General features: G+C 50.8%; 1 long non-coding RNA gene across 2 annotated transcripts; it reads left to right on the top strand.

Annotated features, from left to right (window-relative positions):
- Positions 1 to 7,957: 7,957 nt before the first annotated feature.
- LOC135977547 (uncharacterized) lies at positions 7,958 to 13,345 on the top strand. Of its 2 annotated transcripts, none has more exons than XR_010594998.1 (2): positions 7,958 to 8,448; positions 11,354 to 13,345. It is a non-coding gene; the product is annotated as an uncharacterized LOC135977547 (long non-coding RNA). The 2 variants fall into 2 exon arrangements; XR_010594999.1 differs by having other exon boundaries at positions 10,509 to 13,345.
- Positions 13,346 to 13,763: the final 418 nt, after the last annotated feature.

Genomic DNA, 13,763 nt, shown 5'->3' with positions numbered 1-13,763 from the left:
ATCTTTTCAGTCCTTCCGATGGGACAGCTGTCAATCGAGCATGAGTCATTTCCGATGCCCTGTCTCCCTCCATCTGTTCTCTCTAGATCTAGGGCTCCCTTTCTGCGTCCAGCTTATTAATATCATGCTGCATTGTTTTCATGCACTCCATCCATTCTCAGAGGTCTGAGTCCTTTGTCTTCCCCATAGCATCAGTGATTACCAGCTGAGCCTCATGTTCTTATGTCCTGGGGCTGGGCCCCCTCCTCTGCAGCTTCGAAGGCTAATTGTAGCTCTGCAACAATCCAGATGGTATCTTACAGCCCATCAGGTTTCTCTTTAGGAAGAGTTGTCCAGATCTCTCTCTCAGCTGTGGGGGTCATAAATTGGTTCTTGGCCATTAAATCCCATTTTCAGTTTTCATAGTCCAGGAATGCCCTGGTGACCAGACATCAGAGGGCAGGTCCAGGATTGCTGACCGATTCTCCTTCCACTCAGGTCTGTGGCTTAATGCAGGAGCCGCTGTTAGGGCATCCCTAATGGAGGCATATTCCCCTGGAGTACCATGTCTGAGTCAAACACAAACCTTCTGGGCTTTGCCTTGGAGCAGTAGGCCAAAAGAAGTCCAGCCTGGAAGCCCCATTCCAGCCATTGGTTCAGGCAGGTCATTCAGAATGGTTGATCTGGCTGCCCAGCCTTGGAAATCCCCAGGACAAGCTCTGGACATGCTGATTAGATGCTGCATCTCACCGCCTGCACTGCCCTGTCTAGTTCCTGCCTAATTAATTTCTGCCCACAGGTAGCCTTCTGGCAGCTTGCTGACCTCACATCTACAGCATCCTAACCTTTGCCAGCCAAATTCACCAGGTGGGGCCTGCTTCCCAAGTGGAATGTCTTAATAAGGCTTCCCAAGTGCAGCAAGATGAGGGTCTGAAACATAAGCTCACATATCAGAGGCCTGGTATGAGGCCTGGGCTAACGTAGACAAAATTTTACTGATATAAAGCAAAATTAAGTTGTGAGCAAGAGGCTGACCCTGCACACAGAATCTGGCAAGAACAGGGCTGATATTGCAGAAACACACATTCCTAAGTAGTGCTGGGCACAAAAATATATACACAAACACATTCCAGAAAGGTGGTACCAGAAAACCTCGATACCAAACACATTCCCCAAAGAGAACAGGAACACACTGACCCAGCTTAAGGATAAGGTCAGGATGACAGCATGATGGATAGATATGTTTTGATTAAACCAACATGTACAAAGTAATGGGTGGCATGCTAGTACATCAGAGGGTGGCATTCTGATACATCAGGGGCAATACATAATTTGTTTGTATTGTTATATAAAGATGTAAAGAAGAATCCCATGCACTGCTACAGGCTGGGGACCGACTGGTTAAGCAGGAATTCTGCAGAAAAGGACCTGGGGATTAGAGTGGACGAGAAGCTGGATATGAGTCAGTAGTGTGCAAAGGCATATTGGGCTGCATTAGTAGTTGGGACGCAGTTGGGTGGTAGGGAGAGGAGGGGGCGGCCCGCGGGGCCAGGCGGCGGCTGTTCTCCCCCCTGGGCAGCGGGACTCGGGAGCAGCCGCTGCTGCAGCTCCCACTGCCGCGGGGGGAGGAAGCGGCCGATGGCCAAGCTCGGCGGCTGTGGCTCTGGTGCCCCAAACCCCCCGAGCCGGGGCCTGCTGCGGGGACCCAGCAGTGCGCACGCTGCACGCGCCCAGCCCCTGGCCAGTCGCGTCTGGGCTGCTGCCCAGCTGGTGCTATCCTGCAGCGGCCCCGGGGCGGAGGCATCGGCAGCCCAGCCCCGTTCGTTCCCCTGCAGGATCTGAGCAGAACGGGGGGGCTGGGGCCTGCTGCCCCCACTCCAGGGCCACCGAGGGATTGCATCAGCTGGGCAGCAGCCCACATGCGACTGGCCAGGGGCTGGGCACAGCATGTGCGCTGCTGGGTCCCCGCAACAGGCCCGGGCTTGGGGGGTTCGGGCCCGGGCGCCAGTGCCGCAGCCGCCGAGCTTGGCCATCGGCCACTTCCTCCCCCCGCGGCAGTGGGAGCTGCAGCAGTGGCTGCTCCCGAGTCCCGCTGCCCGGGGGGCAGAACAGCCGCCGCCTGGCCCCGCGGGCCGCCCCCTCCTCTCCCTACCACCCAACTGCGTCCTGCCTGCTCGGGGCCAGGCTGGACTCTTACTCACCCCGGCCCCGCACTTCCCCTGCGTCTCCCGGGCCTCCCTCCAGCGCTTGCGGAGGGAGGAGGAACGGTGAACCTGGGGAAGAGGCGGGGATTCGGGGAGGGAGCCAATCGGGGGAGGAGGGGGTGGAGTCGGTGCGGGGGGCGGGGGCGCAAGCACTTCCGGGCTCTGGAGCATTTGCTTGTTTGTCCAGTGTCCCGACCTAACATCGGTCGGGACGTGGGACAAACAAGGAAATATCGGGACAGTGCCGGTAAAATCGGGATGTCCGGTCACCCTAGGGCGGGGGGGGCCTCTCTGCATTGCTCCTGTCCACCATCACAGTACTTCCCGCCCAGCTCTGACTAGCGACTGCTGCAGCCCTTGGCAACAATTATGCTTCAAGCTGCCCACTACATAGTTCTCCTTTACAAGGACAGCACACCCTGCTCTTCAGAGCCAACACCCCGTCAGAGCACACTGAGCTCCCCCCAGCCTATTCTTGCTGTCTGTTGCTTCTTGGCTGCAACAGCCTCCTTCGGGCTCCTGTCCCTTCCACAGCCCAGGCTAGTTGCTGGGTCTCTGTCCCCAGCCGCTCCCTGGATGAGATCAGTGCTTATCACTGTGCCTGCAGGGCGTGGCCCAGACTCTGCTGTGTCTCCGTAACTTCTCCACACACCTGGTCTTCACTGCAGTGTCCACTGAGCCCAGGGTGTTCTGTTCACCAGGCACTATTACAGCCTGCCCCTGCCCAGCACCCCCTGTAGCTCTCTAGCTGCTACTACAGGCTATTTCCCTGCTTGTCTTCCTGGTCCCCAGGCATCTCTCCAGGTTTCTCTAGTGCTACATTTCCTAGAGATGCCTTCCTGGCTCAGATCTTTTCAGATAGAGTGAGAAGTTGGAAACTGTTGTCCAATAAAGGGTACTGGGTCTGTTCTTCCACTCTGGGCAGGGAGGATGACAGGTCAGTGTAGAAGGTGGGAAAAAGAGAACAGACATGAGTTTGCTGCTCCACAGCTTCATCTCACACAGTTCTGAAGTCCAGAATACTGATCAGGTTTGTTTCCATGGATGGTTAGATGGTATGGTGGTGTGTTCATGCAATCCCCTCGTCAGTCAGAGAGGCAGTTCTCTCCCTCTAGGTCCCCCAGCCCAGTTCCAATGCACAGAGATTGAGTCAGTTACAGATCAAAGCTCCAAACCCTAGAAGCTCATGGTTTTAACTCTGTACGTCCCCTGGTCAGTCCCTGCTGTGGCAGTCAAAGGGGTGGCTGCCACATCCACACAGTCACTTGTGTTAACACACACCTAGGGGTATGTCTGTGATGCCTCCCGTTTCCCCCATAGCTACATCCCTGGCTTCCTCCATAGTCCAGCTACACACCAGAAAGCAAGATCTTGCTGCTTCTGCTGCCCAGGCAGGCAATGGCCTATGCAGGACCCTGTGGCTGTTGCTGAGCCAAGGTCCAGAGCTAGATAACCAAACTTCATGTAAAGCACATGGTGAGTTGTTTTCTTTCTTGGTTTTCCTTATTATTGTCTTGTCCATATGGGGGGGGGGGGCTGAAAAAAAGAGGTACACACCACGGAGAGGGGTCTGGCAAAGGGACGGACCAGTAGAAGAAGGTTGGGACTGAAGGGAGAGAGGGTGCGTAATGTAGTGCAATCGTTGGGAACAGGAGATACTTTTCCTTTGAAGTCCCCTCCCTCCTCCTCTTTCTACTGGGGCTCATTTTAGTTTTCATATTGTCAGGGTCCAGACACCTCTTCAGATCTGATACCAGGGCCACCTCCGCCCCCGGTTACTTAGTGGTGAGAATGTGTCCACACATCTCCACGTGTGCATGTGGGTGGGAAGGTTATTAAATGACTGACCATCCTTCTATTATATAAATTCATATAAATGTATAGATAAATTATAGATGGAGGATAGGTCCATCAATAGCTATTAACCAGGATGGGTAGGGAAGGTGTCCCTAGCCTCTGTTTCACAGAAGGTGGGAATGGGCAACAGAGGATGGATCATTTGATTACCTTTCTGCTCATTCCCTCTGAAGCACCTGGCATTGGCCACTGTCAGAAGGTAGGATACCGGGCTAGATTGACCATTGGTCTGACTCAGCATGGCCATTCTTATATCAATCATTTATCTCCAGAGAGCTAAAGGGGTGGGGGAGAGAGACTTTTAGGGAAAGCAGAGGGCAGGTGTTGGCATTGGAGGGAAGCCCAGACATTCCCTTTTATTTGGGAATGACTCTGGCTTATGCATAGCACCCTGGAAACCCACCCCATCTTCTCCCCTACAGGCCCTGCAAACCTGGGTGCAGGTCCCAGCCCTTCATTGGCAGCTACAGACTCCAACTCCCCAGGGCAGCCCCCGCTGGAAGGATACTGCAGCTTATTCATGGAGTCCTGGTCAATGGTGCCTTTGCTGTTGTACACCAGGGTGCTGCTCAGCAGGATGGCCAGTGTGAAGATCCAGGTGTCATGCTTCGGGTCACCCTAGGTTCACAGGCACAGGGAGAGAGAAGGGGAATGGGGTTGGTTGAGAGCATCTCATTGTATGAGTTCTGTCAGTGTAACAAACAGTTCTCCTGGCCAGCAGCACTGCATAAGGGGGACGGAGGGATCCTCCCCAACAGGCATGACAGCAGTTTCCCATGGGGAGAAGACTGCTAGTTTGCCACCCTAGGAGGTGCAGAAGGCACCTGGCACCCCTTCAGCTATCCACCTTTCACCTGTAACTCCAATTCAGTGATGCCAATTATAAAAGCAGCCTCACACTCCAGCTCTGAACAAAGCACTGCTCTGTAATGAAACATGGTGCAATGCACTGGTATTTCTTTAAGCTCATTTGTAGAATCAGCAGGTACCAGTGACAGGGTCAACTTTTACAGGAAGGGGAAACTTAGATGCTATCATCCAGCTATAACCATTGTTCTCCCTTTGCTGAGCAGTAGCAAATCTGGAGCCATTTTCAGCATTTTCCCACAGGAGGTGAAATTGGTGAGAAAAAGTCAAGGTATTTCTTAGAGTAATTTGTTTACTTACAGAACATGCCCAAGGCCTGTTTGCTTGAATGGAGGTGCTAATAACAACCTCCCACTCTCCTCACATACACACTCTCTGAAACTTCAGCTAAGGCACAAGTGCCCTGTCACCTAGACTCCACTCTCTGAGGCCTCTCCCTCTCAGATTCTCCTCCTAACACATATTCCCTCTCACTGCCGCAGGCCCTGAGCTTTTCACCTGGAAAACCTGCAAGTCTGAAGCTGCTCACCCCACAGTCTTGTGAGGCAGCCTGGGAATTAACTCCTTATACATCTGCTCTTCTGTACAAAGGTACCAGGGAAAGGTTTCACTACTAGGGTTACACTGGTCTACAATTTTTGAGAAGTCGTCTGCTTCAGAGATAAAATGTGCTATTTATTATGTATTTTGATGTGCTGAATTCAAATATGACAATTAAAACAACTGATTGGCTACTGTTTCTAAGATAGTTAAGTTTTTACATTTTATGTCGATGTATATTGTGTAGATAGTAGAGTTTTAATCATAAATTGTAAACCTAGGTCTTTTCATGTGTTTATGGTTGCTTTACATGATAATATTTCACCTGTCCTGTTTATGTAACACTTTAAAAATCAGCAAAAGGGTTATATAAATAAAATGTATTATGAAACAAAAGGCAAAAAACTATTATGTACATAGTTTAGTCCTATTCAGTGTCTACTCGGCGCTTCTTGGCTTGTCTCTTCTTCGAGATGATGCATTTGACCATGCACTGCGTGGCAAGGAAAAGACGGCATGGAAAGCCTTCCAGTTAGTGGCAATACATTTTCTCGGAAACAGCAAGGCAGACAACTACAGGTTGTTGGTGGAAAACCTCCTCAAGGCATACAAAAGCCTTGGTTGCAACATGTCACTAAAGATACATTTTTTGCACTCTCATCTAGATTTTTTTCCACCAAACTGAGGAGCAGTGAGCGACGAGCACGGCGAGCGATTTCACCAGGACATTGCAACAATGGAGAAAGGCTATTAGGGCAAATGGAGCCCATCAATGCTTGCAGACTATTGCTGGACAGTGACAAGAGATGCTCCATTTAATGAATACAAGAGACAAGCCAAGAAGCGCCGAGTAGACATAAACAGGTAAAAACTTAAATATCTTAGAAACAGTAGCCAATCAGTTGTTTTAATTGTCATATTTGAATTCAGCACATCAAAATACATAATAAATAGCACATTTTATCTCTGAAGCAGACGACTTCTCAAAAATTGTAGACCAGTGTAATAAATGCCTACTTCCCAGAAGGCTGGAAGCCTCAAATAGCTAATGTTAATGATCTGCTTTGAAGATAAAAGTGCGACACACCTGCTAACCATGATTATTATTATGGGAGAGATGAATATGTCTTCTGACTTGTCATTGAAGAAGCCAAGGTGAATGGAGATGAAATGCAATGCAGACAGGTTGAGGGATGAGCTGGGGGAAAGATGATGGGGAGAGAGATATGTCAGCAGGTCATGGAACAGGTCACCTAAACCCCTAGTGGTCACCTACCACTGCACACTGGAATCTTTGACCCCAGGAGGGCTCCCTGCTGTGTGTTTCAGGTGTACCTCCATCGCAGAGAGACGTCCTGCTGCTCACCCTGTCGGGGGTGTGTGTGTACCCACAGCCGTGTGTTAACAGCTCCATCAACGCCTGTTCTACAGGGTGCAGCGGCTGCAGAGCGGTGAGATACCCCGCTCCTGCCATGGTGACCTTTGGGGGAGCATCGGGGGCTTGTCTGATTATGGGGGCCATGGGGGTTATGGATGGGGCTACGGGTACGTCCGTGGGGGCTGTGGGGGCTCTGGGCCATGTTAAACCCAGAAAGACCATCCCTGGGACAAGGAGTAACCAGGCAGTGAATAACGGGATCAGCTAAGGGGCATGGCTTTCAAAAGTGCGGAGCACCCACAACTCCAATTCAACTCAATGGGTGCTGTGAGTGCTCAGCCCCTCTTTAACTCTGCCCCACACACGTCTTTAACTCTGCCCCATATGTGTCTTTCCCATGTTGCGCTTTCCTCACATTTATGAGTCTTTCTTCTAATGGCTTCCCAGCCAGGGGCTTCTTCTAGTGTTAACGTGTTGGGCTGAGTCTCATGTCAAGCCAGGCTCCGTTACCCCACACGGCTAATGGCTGTGAGCTGCCCCTAAATGACATTTGCACTCACAGTAAGGCCCCTCCCACTGCTTCAGTGTGGTAAAGGGGCTTTAGTGTCAATGAGAATCCAGCCCTGTGAGTTGTGGCCTTTCCGCGTCTATTTACTGGGTGTTTCTGGCTTTGAACTCTCTCACAGTGGATGTATAATGGCAAAGCTGCTCGCTCCTCGGCCTATATTTTCATTTGTGGTATTTGACACTGACCGGGGAGAAATAAGTGTCTCAAAGTGGTTGTTGATGTCACTAGGCCTCACCCTAGGTAACTCGGGAGGGTGGAAGTCCAGTAAGTGTCAATGAAGCCTTCCTGCACTAGGCCTAAGTGAACCAAACTCTATCCTTCCATGTTTAAACTCTAATCAACCTCAAAAGCCAGGTGCAATTGGAATATGTAAGCAACCAGTTATCTGTGTGCAACCCCCTGCTCAAGCGGTAATAATGAGGCCTGCATGTTTCTGGCTGAAGGGAAAAAGGACAAGATAACGGTTTAAAGAAGTTACTAACAAGCTAGGCTTATAGCTGCCAAGAATGACTTAACTATTACCAGGGACGGGAGGGGTAGAGGGAGGAAGGGGGGGGGGAAAGGGAGGGCTAGAGGGGAAAGGGGGGGGGGGGTGAGGCTTAACTGCAAAATGTATAAAAGAAGAAAAACTGTTCCTGTTAATGTGCTTGATTTGAGACTTGCCAGTCTCCTTGCACCGCTTTGGGATCCCAAATAAACTTTGTTTGCTTCTCCCCCTGGTGTGTTTATTGGCGCGAAGCACACCGGGCAACGAACCCACTGTTGCTGTCCTCGAGCACACATGTGCTGGCAACAGTTTTGGCGCCCAACGTGGGGCTCGAGGCTGAAATTTAGCCTTGCCCGGACCCCTCTCGGAGGTCGACAGATTGCGGCGATGACCGACTCCCAGCGCGCACCGGTGACTTTACCGGGGGCCTCGGCAGAGACGTGGTTTGGTCGACCCCAGAGGGCACAACGGTGCAACACGCTCGAGCAGTGGAGAAGCAGCTGTGGGCGACGATGGGGAACCGGACCCATGGATAGGGCGACGGTGCAGAACCGGACCCTTGGATAAGGTAGGAAAAGTCCAGTGGGGACTTTGTCTTGACCTGGGGACGCCCAGTGTCTACCTGTTATGACCTGGGGACGCCCAGTGTCTCCCTATGGGGCAGGGACAGAGTATGGCAGGCAGGGCAAGGTGTACACCCTTGGAATGCATTCTGGTGAATTGGAAAGTGTTTGGATCAGATCCGTTGGTTAAAAGTAAACTGAAAAGATTCTGTACAGTAGACTGGCCTCAATATCAGCTAGAGGACCAGGAAAGGTGGCCACCGGAGGGATCACTTAATTATAATACGATCCTTCAATTACTTCTGTTTTGTCAGCAAACGGGTAAATGGAATGAACATATGTCTGTACAGTTGTTTATGTTGCTAAGAGATAGGTTAGATATTTTGCAAAAGTGTAATTTGACTCCGACAGGTTCGGTAGTAGCTATTGTTAGTCTCCAGAACCCCCCCACAGCTGTAATGGCAGGTCCGGTGTCCCCTTCGGCTATCACACCCCCACCATATAAAGACAAGGTGTCTCAGCTCCCAGAGATCGCCCCCTCGGTGGAATTTTATCCGTTGATCACTGAGACCGTGGTGTCCAGACATGGCTCAGATAGGAATCAGGCCACTACTATGCAGGTTTACACCCATGTGCCTTTTAACCCGGTGGACCTAGCAGCCTTTAAGGCACAGGCAGGGGAATTCTCTACGAACCCAAGCAAGTCTATCTCGGTCTTTGAAGGGTGCCTGGCTAGCTGTAAGCCTGACTGGGATGATTGTAATGTCCTTATGCGGACCCTGCTGTCTGAGGTGGAGAGTAATCAGGTTGTGTCTAAAGAAAAGGAAAAGAGGCAAGCGAAAATGATGGTCGCAGCAGTACATGCCGGTGGCAGGGGAATATTCCAGGAAGGTGGAAGGGGCCAGGGAATGAGAGGACGTGGGCGCCCTGGCTCACAGGAAAGGCGTCTGGGTCGCAACCAGTGTGCCATATGCCGGAAGGAGGGACATTGAAAAAATGAGTGCCCCAAAAGGGAAGGTACCCTTATGGTGGCAGCGGAGGATCAAGAATAGGAGTGTCAGGGGAGACGGACTATCCTGCCCCTGGAACCCCGAGTAAACATGAGGGTGGGAGACTTGGACATCAACTTTTTAATAGACTCTGGAGCTGCACGAACCACCGTAAATCAACCCCTGCAGCTGCCTGTGTCAGAGTCCCTCACTGTGGTGGGTGCCACAGGGAAAGGAACCAAATGCCCAGTATATGCCCCAGCGGAATGTGCTTTGGGAAACAGAACTCTATCTCACAGACTGGTTTACCTCCCTGATTGTCCAACACCTCTACTGGGACGGGACCTGCTTTGTCGCTTAGGAGCCACCCTGCATTTCACCCAAGATGAAATAACCCTCACCTTACCCCCAGAGAATACCTGGATAATGACCCTTGCAATTGAGCCCTCAGAGTGCATGCAAGCCCCAGAGTGGAGCAAGTGGGAAGACAAAAGGAGGGTTAAAAAGCAGCTTTGCTGGACAGTGTTGGCCCAGGGATTTAAAAATTCCCCCACCCTTTTCGGCCAGGCCCTGGCCAGAGACTTGGAGAAGTGGGACAATGAGGACAGGGTACTCCTCCTGCAATATGTGGATGACTTATTAATGCCTGCTGTGGGTCTCATCCCTTGCCTTAAAGCCACTGTGAGCCTCCTGAACTTTGTTGGACTCCTCAAAAGTGGGTGTGCTCATCCTGGTTTGTTGCTCCAAAGCTCTGTATAGAAGTTATTTTACTGGAAGGGTGCATAATGGCAATGTGTATGTGTTCATTGTTGGGAAAAGGTGTATTAGTGAAGAGTGGAAGTTTCCTTTGTAAGTTAAAAGAAGCCAAGAAGGAGAGAAGGAAAAAGAACAGAACGAGTTAACTGAGGGAAAAAATATAGCTAGCAAGCTCAGTCCAAAGATAAGATGCTGGCACCATCCAAGGACACTGCCCAGAGCTAAGACTTGGCCGACAGCCAAGAAAAGGGGGGGCCTGAATGGGCCCAAGCACCTATGAGATCTGCAAAACACTGTCAGGCATTAATGAAATGTGTTAGGTTTCTTTTCTCACACATAAAAGAAGTGCTAACCAAAGACCCTAGCAGCCCTGCCATTCATTGAAACAAGGAGACTGAGTCTACGTAAAGTCCATCAACGAAAAACTGCTTTGGCTCCACACTGGAAAGGCCCTTTCCAAGTCCTGTTAACCACCAACACCGCTGTGAAGTACCAAGGACTGCCCACCTGGACCCAGGCTTCTCACTGTAAAAAGACCCCTCCACCTCGGGAGGACTCTCCGACTGATGATAAGCCTATTTAAAGACAGGGTGATGTGCTAGTAATCTCTCCCCTGTATGATGCTGAACCACACTGTTTCAGGAAAAGAGAAGAAGGAACACTTGCTTCATTGAAACCACAAAGTCCAGGAATTCCTGACTACAAAAGACATTAAGAACTGACCCTGGTGAAGAAACAAAGAATTATACGCTGGCAGGGAGGCTCTTACACCCCTGGCCTCCCAGGTACAGGCTGAATGTCTAGTCTGCCAAAAGAACAACCCTCGAGCTGGAATGTCAGTGCCATCAGCCACTCTGGAACCTACCCCAGGCCCGGGGCTGGTTTGGCAAATAGACTTTACTGAGTTCCCCCAGACCCAAGGATTCAAATACCTTTTCGTCTTGGTGGATCGATTCAGCGGATGGCCTGATGCCTTACCCCTTGTTTTGCTCCGCATTCGCGCTCTCCCAAAGGGCAGGTTAGGGCTCAGTCCCTTCGAGATTATGTTTGGAAGGGCATGGCCTATGAATGGTACACCGGTTCTGGCAGGGGAGTGGGAAATGGGGTGTGGCTTTTTATCTCAGTACATGTGCTCTCTGTCTGCTGTTCTCAGTTCTCTCCACAGGTATACCAGAGATTTGCAGCCTCTCCCGCTGGATGCCCCTGTCCATTCCTTGCAGCCAGGCAATTCCGTTCTCGTTCGGACCTGGAAGGACAAGCCTCTCCAAGAGAAGTGGAAGGGACCCCACACCGTCCTGCTGGTCTCCCACACAGCAGCAAAGGTTAAGGGACACAAGAACTGGATTCATCACTCCTGTCTGAAGGCAGTGCCCGCTCCTGAACGGTGGACCGTCCAGCCTACGGAAAAGGACTACCAGCGATGACCTGAGACTTAAACTGTTATTCAAAAGACAATAAGGCCTGCTGGGAATGCCCTGTGGTCTCTCTGGACAGTCGCAGCGCACTCCCCGCGAGAACTCTGAGCGTTGGTTGTGTTTATTTTCATAGGGCCGGCCTAACCTGGTGGCCTGGCCCTTTTGTTTTTAATCTGCCTACTATTGGTAATTGATATTTTGTGGGTATTTGGGGAATTGTAATTGTTAGGCCCTAGGGTCACCTGCCCAGCATGAGTTCAGGTCCAGGGTCTGCCACAGTGGTACTCTTTGCCATAGGGACACTCCTCTCGTTACCTCCCGTTTCCCCCCAGGCACATGTGGGTTGGAAAGGGATCCCTACTAACTTGGAAACAAACACATATGAGTCCTTGAAGGTTTGCTTTGCCCAAGAGTTTAACCTCTCTAACTGCTGAGTATGCTCCCAAGTCCCGCACCACGCAGCAGGGTTACCCTGAAGGGTAGTTCCCCAAAATTGGTCAGATATCTGTTGGGGATGGTTCAGTAGGGGAAGAAATACCTTGGGTACCCCCTTGTCACAAAACTGTACCATTGAATCCCAGTATGCATTAAGGGACAACCCCTGGCCGCCCCAGGCAGCGTTAATCTTTGTATGCCACCTCAGAGCCCATTAAGGAAGGAGACAGGTTGGGTATAATCCTCCTCCCATCCCATGGGGTGGGACGGCTAATCCAATTTTATCGTAGGCTCTCTGTGTTTCTCACCAAGTATGCCAATAAGACCTTAGCCATAAAAAAACTCAAAGCTATACCAGCTCCGGTTGCTGTCCCTGCAAAACAGACAGGCCTTAGATTATGTTTTAGCCTCCCAGGGCGGGGTGTGTGCCCTTATTGGGAATGAATGTTGTACTTATATCCCGGAAAACTCACAGGACATTAACAAGCACGTCCTGTCAGCCAAACAGGCTTTCAAGCAGTGGAAGGCCCAGGAAAGGTTTTCGATTCCCTTTGAAGTTGGTTGCCCAACCTAGGAGGACTGGGGGGTGGCCTTGTGCGTCTCCTCACCGGTGTGGTATTGTGCCTGGTCACCCTCCTCCTAATTGCTTGTTTTAAAATGCTCCTCCATAAGCTTTGTGCCCCCCGTTCCTCAAAAATCCCAGCATACCCTCTCATTGAAAACCCCAGCTTCATAGCGCTTAATCATATCTTGTCCACAGAATATGAGAAAACTCAGCCAAAAGCTTGTTGAGTATTCTCAAAGGAGGGAGTTGTTGACGTCACTAGGCCTCACCCTAGGTAACTCGGGAGGGTGGAAGGCCAGTAAGTGTCAATGAAGCCTTCCTGCACTAGGCCTAAGTGAACCAAACTCTATCCTTCCATGTTTAAACTCTAATCAACCTCAAAAGCCAGGTGCAATTGGAATATGTAAGCAACCAGTTATCTGTGTGCAACCCCCTGCTCAAGCGGTAATAATGAGGCCTGCATGTTTCTGGCTGAAGGGAAAAAGGACAAGATAACGGTTTAAAGAAGTTACTAACAAGCTAGGCTTATAGCTGCCAAGAATGACTTAACTATTACCAGGGATGGGAGGGGTAGAGGGAGGAAGGGGGGAGAAAGGGAGGGCTAGAGGGGAAAGGGGGGGGGTGAGGCTTAACTGCAAAATGTATAAAAGAAGAAAAACTGTTCCTGTTAATGTGCTTGATTTGAGACTTGCCAGTCTCCTTGCACCGCTTTGGGATCCCAAATAAACTTTGTTTGCTTCTCCCCCTGGTGTGTTCATTGGCGCGAAGCACACCGGGCAACGAACCCACTGTTGCTGTCCTCGAGCACACCTGTGCTAGCAACATGGTTGCAGACAGGTCTTGATTGTGAAAATCCTCAGCAGAAAGAAAGAAAGAAACAAACATCCTGTGTGAAATGCGGCACCTTGGAGAGGGTGAGGTTTGCAGCCCTCGCACACAGCGGGGTAGATATTCTCTCCACTCTGCAATGGTTCTCCCTGTAACTCCACACAGCTTGTCAGCTGCACATTAACAATTATGTCGCATCATAGCTGTCGTCTACACTGGCAACGTTAAAGCTGGTTGTTGGGGGGGTAGGAGAGGAGGCTGAGCGACAGGGGTGTGTGGGTCTCTGTAGCTCCAGACAAGAGGCCCTACAACGAACTGGCTCTCATGTAGCA

This window comes from Chrysemys picta, unplaced genomic scaffold (assembly GCF_011386835.1).
Source record: "Chrysemys picta bellii isolate R12L10 unplaced genomic scaffold, ASM1138683v2 scaf3, whole genome shotgun sequence".
NCBI classification, from domain to species: Eukaryota; Metazoa; Chordata; order Testudines; family Emydidae; genus Chrysemys; species Chrysemys picta.
This window is presented reverse-complemented; position numbering and strand designations above follow the sequence as displayed.